Source organism: Chiloscyllium punctatum, unplaced genomic scaffold (genome assembly GCF_047496795.1).
Source record: "Chiloscyllium punctatum isolate Juve2018m unplaced genomic scaffold, sChiPun1.3 scaffold_849, whole genome shotgun sequence".
NCBI classification, from domain to species: Eukaryota; Metazoa; Chordata; class Chondrichthyes; order Orectolobiformes; family Hemiscylliidae; genus Chiloscyllium; species Chiloscyllium punctatum.
This window is the reverse complement of record NW_027310583.1, coordinates 5,001-15,000: the sequence shown is the minus strand read 5'-3', so window position 1 is coordinate 15,000 and position 10,000 is coordinate 5,001.

The following is a 10,000-nucleotide window of genomic DNA, read 5'->3' as shown; positions in this document are numbered from 1 at the left end:
TCAGGCAAGGGTCAGCCCGCAGCCTTCCTGGCAACACCCAGGGGAACCAGGCCACTCGCGTCTCTCGCCTTCATTTTCGACACGAGCGCCTGCGGAGGGCCACCACCCCCTCCGATTGTCAAGAGACCTCCGCACCGGCCTCTGACTTACTCTCAGAATGGACGGAAAGAGCCGGGTAAGCCTTTGAAAAGATTCGACCACGTGCCGAAAACTTTAGACTTCCGTGAGCTCTCCGGCTTGCACCGAGACCCGAAGTCGACGTGCTTAGCACCACGGGACCCCTTTCGCCTGCAGGTCCCGAGCCGCCTTTTATTTTTGTTACGAGTATCGTGTTCCCCAAACCTGGGTGACGAGCACCGCAGGGCGGCAGAGCCATCGCGCTTGTCCGGGTGGCAGAGGAGGACCAGACTATTCACAAATAGCGGCCCAACGACTCCCAGAGCCGGTCGTGCGGCAGGCGAGGTCTGCTCTCATCACAAGAGGCTTTAGGGAGTGCTCAGGCAACGGTCAGCCCGCAGCCTTCTTGGCAACACCCAAGGGAACCAGGCCACTCGCGTCTCTCGCCTTCATTTTGGACACGAGCGCCTGTGGAGGGACGGCCGGAGTCAACGTGGGGTTTGCCCGCCCTCCAATAGTGTCAAAAGACCGCCGCACAAGTCTCTGACTGACTCTTAGAACAGACAGAAAGAGTTTGTCAAATCTGTCAAAAAATTGACAAAGTGTCAAAAATTCGACTTCCAAGAGCTCTCCGGCATGCACTCATACCTGTCATTAAAGTGCTATGCCCGTGGAACCGTTTTTCGGATGCCTTTCAGAACGGTCCCGCGCCGCCATTTTGTTCTAAAAATCGTGTTCCCATATATCTCCGGGTACCCCGCCAACCTCACTGCGGAAAAACTACAAGTGGCACTGAATGGGTCTGAATTCCAAATTTGACTGCATCGGTCTGGAACTCGGTCCGGTCAAAACCGTTTGGATTTTTCTCGGTCCGGACTTCCGCGACAGACAAAGTTAAAGTTTTCGGGCTGCAGGCACAAAACGACAGCTGGCCATTTGCCGGGCTCAATTCACCCAATTCCTCCGGCACTTCGGAGCACATGTTCGGTGTAAGTTTGCGAATCTTTCCCGATGCTGCAGCATTTTCCTCCGCTGACACTTAGAATATTTTTCACACTTTGCTGAAAATTTTTCTAAGTGTTTTTTTCCAAGTTTTCCTGGTTACTGATTTCTTCTTTTTAAACATTTTTCTAAGTTTTTCTGGTTACTGATTTCTTCTTTTTAAACATTTTTCGCAGTTTGTCTGGTTACTGATTTCTTCTTTTTAAACATTTTTCGCCGTTTTTCTGGTTACTGATTTCTTCTTTTTAAACATTTTTCTAAGTTTTTCTGGTTACTCACTTCTTCTTTTTAAACATTTTTCTAAGTTTTTCTGGTTACTGATTTCTTCTTTTTAAACATTTTTCGCAGTTTTTCTGGTTACTGATTTCTTCTTTTTAAACATTTTTCTAAGTTTTTCTGGTTACTGATTTCTTCTTTTTAAACATTTTTCTAAGTTTTTCTGGTTACTGACTTCTTCTTTTTAAACATTTTTCTAAGTTTTCCTGGTTACTGATTTCTTCTTTTTAAACATTTTTCGCAGTTTGTCTGGTTACTGATTTCTTCTTTTTAAACATTTTTCGCAGTTTTTCTGGTTACTGATTTCTTCTTTTTAAACATTTTTCTAAGTTTTTCTGGTTACTGATTTCTTCTTTTTAAACATTTTTCTAAGTTTTTCTGGTTACTCACTTCTTCTTTTTAAACATTTTTCTAAGTTTTTCTGGTTACTCACTTCTTCTTTTGAAACATTTTTCTAAGTTTTTCTGGTTACTGATTTCTTCTTTTTAAACATTTTTCTAAGTTTTTCTGGTTACTGATTTCTTCTTTTTAAACATTTTTCGCAGTTTGTCTGGTTACTGATTTCTTCTTTTTAAACATTTTTCGCCGTTTTTCTGGTTACTGATTTCTTCTTTTTAAACATTTTTCTAAGTTTTTCTGGTTACTCACTTCTTCTTTTTAAACATTTTTCTAAGTTTTTCTGGTTACTGATTTCTTCTTTTTAAACATTTTTCGCAGTTTTTCTGGTTACTGATTTCTTCTTTTTAAACATTTTTCTAAGTTTTTCTGGTTACTGATTTCTTCTTTTTAAACATTTTTCTAAGTTTTTCTGGTTACTCACTTCTTCTTTTTAAACATTTTTCTAAGTTTTCCTGGTTACTGATTTCTTCTTTTTAAACATTTTTCGCAGTTTGTCTGGTTACTGATTTCTTCTTTTTAAACATTTTTCGCAGTTTTTCTGGTTACTGATTTCTTCTTTTTAAACATTTTTCTAAGTTTTTCTGGTTACTCACTTCTTCTTTTATAACATTTTTCTAAGTTTTCCTGGTTACTGATTTCTTCTTTTTAAACATTTTTCTAAGTTTTCCTGGTTACTGATTTCTTCTTTTTAAACATTTTTCTAAGTTTTTCTGGTTACTCATTTCTTCTTTTTAAACATTTTTCGCAGTTTTTCTGGTTACTGATTTCTTCTTTTTAAACATTTTCCTAAGTTTTCCTGGTTACTGATTTCTTCTTTTTAAACATTTTTCTAAGTTTTCCTGGTTACTCATTTCTTCTTTTTGATCATTTTTCTAAGTTTTCCTGGTTACTGATTTCTTCGTTTTGAACATTTTTCTAAGTTTTCCTGGTTACTCACTTCTTCTTTTCAAACATTTTTCTTCGTTTTTCTGTTTACTCATTTAGCACTTTCAGGCACTTTCCGATCATTTCCTCGTTCCCGATTTCACCCTTTAAAACGCTTTCGGGCATTTCCCTAAGTTTTGCGGTTCACTCGTTTGGGACTCACTGACACCTTCTCTAGCTTCCCTGCTCACTTTTTTCGTACTGTTGAGAAAATTCGAACCCTTTCCTTAACTATGCCGGTTACTGACTTCACCGCTTCAGACCCTTGTCCCCGTAATGAAAGATACCATTTCCCACCGTGGGAAATGCACGAAAATCGGACTGAACACGGGGGAGGCTCCCCCCTCGAAGGCGAGACCGTCGGCAGAACCGCCGGGTCAAACCCGGCTGAGCTACCCGGCTTACAAGTCTCAAAGTCGGTATGAGCAGTCACGTCCACCCCCATTCCCTTTTGGACCACTTCCCACGGTTCCAAATGCATGAAAATCGGCCTGTACACGGGGGAGGCACCCGCCTCGAAGACGAGACCGTCGGCAGAACCGCCGGGTCAAACCCGGCTGAGCTACCCGGCTCGGAAGCGCCAAAGTCGGGTTGAGCAGTCACATTCACTCCCATCCCCTTTTGGGCAACTTCCCACGGTTGGAAATGCATGGAAATCGGACTGAACACGGGGGAGGCTCCCCCCTCGAAGGCGAGACCGTCGGCAGAACCGCCGGATCAAACCCGGCTGAGCTACCCGGCTTACAAGTCTCAAAGTCGGTATGAGCAGACACGTCCACCCCCATTCCCTTTTGGACCACTTCCCACGGTTCGAAATGCATGAAAATCGGCCTGTATACGGGGGAGGCACCCGCCTCGAAGACGAGACCGTCGGCAGAACCGCCGGGTCAAACCCGGCTGAGCTACCCGGCTCGGAAGCGCCAAAGTCGGGTTGAGCAGTCACATTCACTCCCATCCCCTTTTGGGCAACTTCCCACGGTTGGAAATGCATGGAAATCGGACTGAACACGGGGGAGGCTCCCCCCTCGAAGGCGAGACCGTCGGCAGAACCGCCGGATCAAACCCGGCTGAGCTACCCGGCTTACAAGTCTCAAAGTCGGTATGAGCAGACACGTCCACCCCCATTCCCTTTTGGACCACTTCCCACGGTTCGAAATGCATGAAAATCGGCCTGTATACGGGGGAGGCACCCGCCTCGAAGACGAGACCGTCGGCAGAACCGCCGGGTCAAACCCGGCCGGGCTACCCGGGTTAGAAGCCCTAGAGTCGGGTTGAGCAGTCACAATCACTCCCATCCCCTTTTGAACCTGTTCCCACCGTTGGAAATGCACGAAAATCGGCCTGTACACGGGGGAGGCTCCCCCCTCGAAGGCGAGACCGTCGGCAGAACCGCCGGGTCAAACCCGGCTGAGCTACCCGGCTTACAAGTCTCGAAGTCGGGTTGAGCAGTCACATTCACTCCCATCGACTTTTGGGCAACTTCCCACCGTTGCAAATGCATGAAAATCGGCCTGTACACGGGGGAGGCACCCGCCTCGAAGTCGAGACCGTCGGCAGAACCGCCGGGTCCAACCCGGCTGAGCTACCCGGCTTACAAGTCTCAAAGCCGGGTTGGGCAGTCACGTTCACCCCCATTCCCTTTTGGATCACTTCCCACGGTTCGAAATGCACGAAAACCGGCCTGTACACGGGGGAGGGTCCGCCCTCGAAGGCGAGACCGTCGGCAGAACCGCCGGGTCAAACCTGGCTGAGCTACCCGGCTTACAAGTCTCAAAGTCGGGTTGAGCAGTCACGTTCACTCCCATCGACTTTTAGACCACTTCCCACGGTTCGAAATGCACGAAAATCGGCCTGTACACGGGGGAGGCACCCGCCTCGAAGACGAGACCGTCGGCAGAACCGCCGGGTCAAACCCGGCCGAGCTACCCGGCTTAAAAGTCTCAAAGTCGGTATGAGCAGTCACATTCACCCCCATTCCCTTTTGGACCACTTCCCACGGTTGGAAATGCATGAAAATCGGCCTGGACACGGGGGAGGCTCCCCCCTCGATGACGAGACCGTCGGCAGAACCGCCGGAACAAACCCGGCTGAGCTACCCGGCTTACAAGTCTCAAAGTCGGTATGAGCAGACACGTCCACCCCCATTCCCTTTTGGACCACTTCCCACCGTTGGAAATGCACGAAAATCGGCCTGTACACGGGGGAGGCACCGGCCTCGAAGACGAGACCGTCGGCAGAACCGCCGGGTCAAACCCGGCTGAGCTACCCGGCTTACAAGTCTCAAAGTCGGGTTGAGCAGTCACATTCACTCCCATCGACTTTTGGGCAACTTCCCACGGTTCGAAATGCACAAGATTCGGCCTGAACACGGGGGACGCTCCCCCCTCGAAGGCGAGACCGTCGGCAGACCCGCCGGGTCAAACCCGGCTGAGCTACCCGGCTCGGAAGCGCCAAAGTCGGTATGAGCAGTCACGTTCACTCCCATCCCCTTTTGGACCGCTTCCCACGGTACGAAATGCATGAAAATCGGCCTGTACACGGGGGAGGCACCCGCCTCGAAGACGAGACCGTCGGCAGAACCGCCGGGTCAAACCCGGCTGAGCTACCCGGCTTACAAGTCTCAAAGTCGGGTTGAGCAGTCACATTCACTCCCATCGACTTTTGGGCAACTTCCCACGGTTCGAAATGCACAAAATTCGGCCTGAACACGGGGGACGCTCCCCCCTCGAAGGCGAGACCGTCGGCAGAACCGCCGGGTCAAACCCGGCTGAGCTACCCGGCTTAAAAGTCTCAAAGTCGGTATGAGCAGTCACATTCACCCCCATTCCCTTTTGGACCACTTCCCACGGTTGGAAATGCATGAAAATCGGCCTGGACACGGGGGAGGCTCCCCCCTCGATGACGAGACCGTCGGCAGAACCGCCGGAACAAACCCGGCTGAGCTACCCGGCTTACAAGTCTCAAAGTCGGTATGAGCAGACACGTCCACCCCCATTCCCTTTTGGACCACTTCCCACCGTTGGAAATGCACGAAAATCGGCCTGTACACGGGGGAGGCACCGGCCTCGAAGACGAGACCGTCGGCAGAACCGCCGGATCAAACCCGGCCGAGCTACCCGGGTTAGAAGCCTCAGAGTCGGGTTGAGCAGTCACGTCCACCCCCATTCCCTTTTGGACCACTTCCCACGGTTCGAAATGCACGAAAATCGGCCTGTACACGGGGGAGGGAGCCGCCTCGAAGACGAGACCGTCGGCAGAACCGCCGGTTCAAACCCGGCTGAGCTACCAGGCTCGGAAGCGCCAAAGTCGGGTTGAGCAGTCACATTCACTCCCATCCCCTTTTGGGCAACTTCCCACCGTTGCAAATGCATGAAAATCGGCCTGTACACGGGGGAGGGAGCCGCCTCGAAGACGAGACCGTCGGCAGAACCGCCGGATCAAACCCGGCTGAGCTACCAGGCTCGGAAGCGCCAAAGTCGGTATGAGCAGTCACATTCACTCCCATCCCCTTTTGGGCCACTTCCCACGGTTCGAAATGCACGAAAATCGGACTGAACACGGGGGAGGCTCCCCCCTCCAAAACGAGACCATCGGCAGAATCGACGGGTCAAACCCGGCCGAGCTACCCGGGTTAGAAGCCTCAAAGTCGGGTTGAGCAGTCACGTCCACCCCCATCCCCTTTTGGACCACTTCCCACGGTTCGAAATGCACGAAAATCGGCCTGTACACGGGGGAGGCACCCGCCTCGAAGACGAGACCGTCGGCAGACCCGCCGGATCAAACCCGGCCGAGCTACACGGCTTACAAGTCTCAATGTCGGTATGAGCAGTCACGTCCACCCCTATTCCCTTTTGGACCACTTCCCACGGTACGAAATGCATGAAAATCGGCCTGTACACGGGGGAGGCACCCGCCTCGAAGACGAGACCGTCGGCAGAACCGCCGGGTCAAACCCGGCTGAGCTACCCGGCTCGGAAGCGCCAAAGTCGGGTTGAGCAGTCACATTCACTCCCATCGACTTTTGGGCAACTTCCCACGGTTCGAAATGCACAAAATTCGGCCTGAACACGGGGGACGCTCCCCCCTCGAAGGCGAGACCGTCGGCAGAACCGCCGGGTCAAACCCGGCTGAGCTACCCGGGTCGGAAGCGCCAAGGTCGGTATGAGCAGTCACATTCACTCCCATCCCCTTTTGGACCGCTTCCCACGGTTTGAAATGCACGAAAATCGGCCTGTACACGGGGGAGGCTCCGCCCTCGAAGGCGAGACCGACGGCAGAACCGCCGGGTCAAACCCGGCCGGGCTACCCGGGTTAGAAGCCTCAGAGTCGGGTTGAGCAGTCACATTCACCCCCATCCCCTTTTGAACCTCTTCCCACCGTTGGAAATGCACGAAAATCGGCCTGTACACGGGGGAGGCGCCCCTCTCGAAGGCGAGACCGACGGCAGAACCGCCGGGTCAAACCCGGCCGAGCTACCCGGGTTAGAAGCCTCAGAGTCGGGTTGAGCAGTCACATTCACCCCCATTCCCTTTTGGACCACTTCCCACGGTACGAAATGCATGAAAATCGGCCTGTACACGGGGGAGGCACCCGCCTCGAAGACGAGACCGTCGGCAGAACCGCCGGGTCAAACCCGGCTGAGCTACCCGGGTCGGAAGCGCCAAGGTCGGTATGAGCAGTCACATTCACTCCCATCCCCTTTTGGACCGCTTCCCACGGTTTGAAATGCACGAAAATCGGCCTGTACACGGGGGAGGCTCCGCCCTCGAAGGCGAGACCGACGGCAGAACCGCCGGGTCAAACCCGGCCGGGCTACCCGGGTTAGAAGCCTCAGAGTCGGGTTGAGCAGTCACATTCACCCCCATCCCCTTTTGAACCTCTTCCCACCGTTGGAAATGCACGAAAATCGGCCTGTACACGGGGGAGGCCCCCCTCTCGAAGACGAGACCGTCGGCAGACCCGCCGGATCAAACCCGGCCGAGCTACACGGCTTACAAGTCTCGATGTCGGTATGAGCAGTCACGTCCACCCCCATTCCCTTTTGGACCACTTCCCACGGTACGAAATGCATGAAAATCGGCCTGTACACGGGGGAGGCACCCGCCTCGAAGACGAGACCGTCGGCAGAACCGCCGGGTCAAACCCGGCTGAGCTACCCGGCTCGGAAGCGCCAAAGTCGGGTTGAGCAGTCACATTCACTCCCATCCCCTTTTGGGCCACTTCCCACGGTTCGAAATGCATGAAAATCGGCCTGTACACGGGGGACGCTCCCCCCTCGAAGGCGAGGCCGTCGGCAGAACCGCCGGGTCAAACCCGGCTGAGCTACCCGGGTTAGATGCCTCAAAGTCGGGTTGAGCAGTCACATTCACCCCCATCCCCTTTCGGCCCCCTTCCCACGGTTGGAAATGCATGAAAATCGGCCTGTACACGGTGGGCGCTCCCCCCTCGAAGGTGAGACCTTCGGCAGAACCGCCGGGTCAAATCCTGCCGAGCTACCCGCGTTAGAGGTCTCAATGTCGGCTTCAGCAGTCACATTCAATCCCATTCCCGTTTGGACCTCTTCCCGCCGATGGAAATGCACAAAATTCGGCCTGAACACGCGGGACGCTCCCCCCTCGAAGGCGAGACCGTCGCCAGAACCGCCGGGTCAAATCCGGCTGAGCTACCCGCGTTACAGGTCTCAAAGTCGGGTTGAGCAGTCACGTTCACCCCCATCCCCTTTCGGACCCCTTCCCACGGTTGGAAATGCATGAAAATCGGCCTGTACACGGTGGGCGCTCCCCCCTCGAAGGTGAGACCTTCGGCAGAACCGCCGGGTCAAATCCGGCCGAGCTACCCGCGTTAGAGGTCTCAATGTCGGCTTCAGCAGTCACATTCAATCCCATTCCCGTTTGGACCTCTTCCCGCCGATGGAAATGCACAAAATTCGGCCTGAACACGCGGGAGGCTCCCCCCTCGAAGGTGAGACCTTCGGCAGAACCGCCGGGTCAAATCCGGCCGAGCTACCCGCGTTAGAGGTCTCAATGTCGGCTTCAGCAGTCACATTCAATCCCATTCCCGTTTGGACCTCTTCCCGCCGATGGAAATGCACAAAATTCGGCCTGAACACGCGGGACGCTCCCCCCTCGAAGGCGAGACCGTCGCCAGAACCGCCGGGTCAAATCCGGCCGAGCTACCCGCGTTAGAGGTCTCAATGTCGGCTTCAGCAGTCACATTCAATCCCATTCCCTTTTGGAACACTTCCCGCCGTTAACAATGCACGATATTCGGCCTGAACACGCGGGACGCTCCCCCCTCGAAGGTGAGACCTTCGGCAGAACCGCCGGGTCAAATCCTGCCGAGCTACCCGCGTTAGAGGTCTCAATGTCGGCTTCAGCAGTCACATTCAATCCCATTCCCGTTTGGACCTCTTCCCGCCGATGGAAATGCACAAAATTCGGCCTGAACACGCGGGGCGCTCCCCCCTCGAAGGCGAGACCGTCGCCAGAACCGCCGGGTCAAATCCGGCTGAGCTACCCGCGTTACAGGTCTCAAAGTCGGCTTCAGCAGTCACATTCAATCCCATTCCCTTTTGGAACACTTCCCGCCGTTAACAATGCACGATATTCGGACTGAACACGGGGGCCGGTCCGCCCTCGAAGTCAACACCGTCCGCAGAACCGCCGGGGCAAATCCGGCTGAGCTACCCCGCCCCCGAACACTCAAAGTCCCTCTGAAGCCTTGCATTCGCCTCCTTGGAAAATTGACGTCAAACATTACCAAAATCGGGGGCACGAGCACTAAAGCTAAGTCTCACCCTTTCCCTATCCCTAACCAGGAACCGAACGCCCACCCTCAGCCTCACACCAACGCCGGTGCCACTCCAGACAGACACACCCTTCAAAACCACACCCATCCGGCCATGCAACTCAAAAAGGGTCCAAATTCAGAAACACCCCCTTCAAAAGGCACTCCATCCTCGGCCACACCACCGGGACATGCTCCCCTCGGCGATAATTAAGCCCCCACCACTATTTGAAGCCAACCGCAGCCGCAACTCGAACGGAGAAATCAGTAACCAATTCAAAAATGCGCTTGGTTACTGATTTCTACTGAGCCGAAAAAATTCTAAGTGTCGGTGGTTACTGATTTATACCAACCCGAAAATATTCTAAGTGTCGGTGGTTACTGATTTATACCAACCCGAAAAAATTCTAAGTGTCAGTGGTTACTGATTTATACCAACTCGAAAAAATTCTAAGTGTCAGTGGTTACTGATTTATACCAACCCGAAAATATTCTA